Consider the following 3,815-nt stretch of genomic DNA (forward strand, 5'->3'; position numbering starts at 1 on the left):
CAGAAAACGGCTCTGTTTGCAAACTACGGGGTCCCTGAAAAGGGCAGTTTAGACCACTACCACACCTATAACTGACGTAACGAGCACTTGACAAGCGGTTGGCGCATAAGTCCTCTTTATGCACGCAGGCGGGTGATGGGCTCAGCGCAGCGGATCCCTTAAAGTCACCGGTGCCGTCAGAATCCCCGTCCTCCGCACTATAGGGAAAGTCCCTGTCTGCGTCGGGGCTGTAGATTTTGGCGGCCGCGGCGACGAACGACTGGAATATATATTAGTGTTTCTTGTGTGTGCCCAGGAGCCCTCCGGCGTACTGGTGTGCGCACCAGTGGTCAGGTTAACAAAGTGCAGCTTGTGGTTGGCGGTGAGGTGCGTGAAGCAAGCGTCATCTGCAAGCTTGCGATAGCCAGCCCGACAGTCAGTGATTATTCTTGTTCCAAGCCGGACCCATTCGGCTATTAGCCCTTGCAGGGTGTTAGCGTCACGGGTCTCCAGGGGAGCAAGAAAGCAGCACCCGCTGCCACACTCCACACCACCGAAAAGCCACTGGCCAGGTCTTAAACACCCGCGATGGTACTTTCGCCGCCCGAGCATACTCTCTGTGATGATGTGACTTAATGTGGAAAAGAAGTGCAAGTAAACCCATGGATCGGCCTAGAGGGAGAAAAGAAGACGACGAACAAGGGAAGATTTTGGAGCGCGTGCTCGGAGGGCGTGAAAGAAGACTGGCCGAAGGGAACGTGCAGAGGGTAGAACGACACCATCGACCAGGGCAATCGGCGGCCTCCTACTGCTGACCAGCAGCCTGTTCCAGCGAGGGCAGCGCATAGAAACCTACGCTGCCCGGCTTCCTGCTGCGCGAGCACTGGTTGCGGTGACTCTTGGGACCGCCGACGGAAGCCAACCGCTCCCGCTCCTGACTTCCAGCCACAACCGTGGGCCGACAGCGACAGCACAAGACACACTGCTGCACAGGGACTCAAAGACATGGTGGCTGATGCGTTTTCCTGTCTTTCATTTCTTTAACTAACTTTTCTTTTTTTTTTTTGTGTAAGCATATGAACTCTTTGATTTTTTTTTTGTAAATACAAGTTTTTATGAAAAACGAAGGACATTGTATGTTGTCAATTATTAACCACAAAGAACCCCGTGACAATTAACTGGCGTCCGCGACAGGACAAGATATTCTGTTCCTTCGTTTTTCTACTTAACAATAATTAATCAGAATGGAGGTTAAAGAGTTAATGTCTTTGGGCGCTGAGTTGGGACTGGCAGGAGCGGAGTTGAGGTCTTGGGTGGACGAGGAGCGAGCACGCCAACGAGAAGAGAGGGCTGCTGAGAGGGAAGCACAGCGCCTCAAGGCAGAAAGTGAGCAACGCATTATCGAATTAAAGATTCGTCTTGCAGAGGCTAGCGCAACCGAGATAGGACGAGCAGATGGCAGTGAAGGGTCACGTCGCGCATCTATATCGCTATCTCCTAGTCCTCACAAGCTTATGCCTCCCTTCGATGACAAAAGGGACGATCTCGACTCGTATTTGAGGAGATTTGAGCGTGTAGCGCAGGGGCAAGATTGGCCGCAAGAGAAGTGGGTGACTGCTCTAAGCATGTGCCTGGTTGGCCCAGCTCTGGAGGTCATAGGTAGGATGTCACCTGAAGACTCTCTGAATTATGATAAGGTGAAGAGGGCTTTGCTCCAGCGGTTTCGGTACACGGCAGAAGGGTACCGCGAGAAATTTAGAGAGAGCAAGCCGTTGGACGGAGAGACAGGGAGCCAGTTTGCTGCGAGACTAGAGGGGTTCTTCGACCGTTGGGTCAATATGAACGAATGCCCAAAAACGTATGAAGGGGTTCGTGACCAGATGATTGGGGAGCAATTTCTTCGGAATTGTCATCCGAGGCTCGCGGTCTTCTTAAAGGAAAGAAGCTGTAAGACCGTCTCGGCGTTGGCTGAAATGGCGGACCACTTCCTGGAGGCGCAGAGCCAGCCTAATCTGGCCAACTTCAGGAGGGAGGCAAAAGTAACCTTAGATTCCCTGAAGGAAGATGCGCAGGGCAGCAAACCCGCTCTAAAGATAAAATGTTTCTTGTGCGGTAAGTTGGGCCACAAGGCAGCAGATTGCCGATCAAAGCTAGAAACACGCGTATTTTGTCAAGTGTGTCAGAGGTCAGGCCACGAGTCCAGATCATGTCCGCAAGGAAAGAACGGAAAGACAGAAGTTTCATGTTTCGTAGAACCCGATGATGATCCTGTTGGTAAGACGGACGCGTTCTCACGGGGAAGAAAGAAAATCTCAAGAAACGCCTTCAGAACACCCGCCATGAATATGACTGAAAAGGCGAGACCAATTCTGTCGGAAGTTATGCCAATCACAGATGGGATTTTGAACGGCAAAGCAGTAAAGGTGTTGAGGGACACCGGGAGTAACACCGTGATAGTGCGCCGGGAACTGGTCGCATCTGAATATTTTACTGGCAAAGTCAGTCCCGTATTCTTAGTGGACGGGACGTGTCTGATGTTGCCAGAGGCAAACATTCGCCTTGTGTCGCCGTTCCTAACGGGACAGGTAACTGTCAAGTGTATGGACCATCCTCTGTATGACGTCATTGTGGGGAATATTCATGGAGCGAAAGACTCGACCGAACAAACCCTGAAAAAGGTGTCTGACGCGGAAGATGAAATCGTCGCTGCCGTCGACGGTAGTATGCCGAGTAGGTTAAACCAACTTAGTAACAGTGGGAGTGCCAGGGAACGGGGGGACCTGCGGCTCTCGCAGTGGAGTGATCCCGACGCCAAGGCGCGCTTGAAAAGCAGAGCAACCACTCACGAGAAGTACCTGGAGAAGGAGAAGCTGCTGCAGCAGGTATTCGACATGAAGAAGCCGGTGCACCCCCAGCCCCGCAGAGTGCTCTACCCGAGGCCGCGCCTCAAAAAGAGGGACCCTGAGGCCCAAACGGTGGTTTCGCCACTGGGCCCGACCGATAACTACCCCGTGCCGGAGGTAGATCCTCACGACAGCGTCCCGACCGAGTTCATCAAGGGCTACAGCCTGGCTGGAGCCGACCCTTCCGTCTCGCCCGGAGAAGACACCATAGAGCACGGAAATTGAAAGGTCAAGAGGAAGTGTGAGGATGGACGGCCGGAGATCCTTGAAAGACAAGTGGACCGGGAACAAATGATCCAGGAAAAAGAACTGCAGCTTGAGGAGCGAAGGCTCAAGCTCGACGAAGAGCGGCTGGCCTTTGAGAGGAGCAAGTTTGAAGCAGAGGTGGCGGTCAAGGTCAGAGGGCTAGACATGGAGGAGAAGGAGCGCCGGATACGCGACGGCACAGACAAGATGCACCTGGAGCTCATGAAGATGATGTTCGACGAACTAGTCCGGAAGGCACAAATCGAAAACTGCCAGGAAACACTTCGTCGCGTATGAAGTGGTTTGGTACGCATTATCACTGAGGGTTGGGGAAGCGAATTGGATTCAAATAATTCTTCATTACGATTCATTCATTACGATTGAGAGGAGTGCAAAGTAGAATGAATTGTAATAATTTATCGTTAGAAGTTTTTATAGCAATATACCTTGGGTTCTGCATTTCTTGGAGCGTATTTGCAAGGACATTTGAGAACGTATGGAGACGTTAAAGCAGTTTTTTGAGAGAATGCGACAAGCCGGTATTATAGTAAACCCATGAAGTGCGAAGTCGGTATGAGGACAATAACATTCCTCGGTCATGGTCTAGGTAATAGAGAAGTTTCGTTTGTATCTGTATGGAACGCATTTTGTTGTTCAGACGGACCATCATCCTTTACAATATCGAAA

General features: G+C 51.5%; 1 pseudogene; it reads left to right on the forward strand.

The window, feature by feature from the left end:
• Positions 1–1,952: 1,952 nt before the first annotated feature.
• On the forward strand, positions 1,953–3,433 carry LOC120844718 (annotated as a pseudogene).
• Positions 3,434–3,815: the final 382 nt, after the last annotated feature.

This window comes from Ixodes scapularis, unplaced genomic scaffold (assembly GCF_016920785.2).
Source record: "Ixodes scapularis isolate PalLabHiFi unplaced genomic scaffold, ASM1692078v2 PGA_scaffold44__24_contigs__length_19508400, whole genome shotgun sequence".
NCBI lineage: Eukaryota > Metazoa > Arthropoda > Arachnida > Ixodida > Ixodidae > Ixodes > Ixodes scapularis.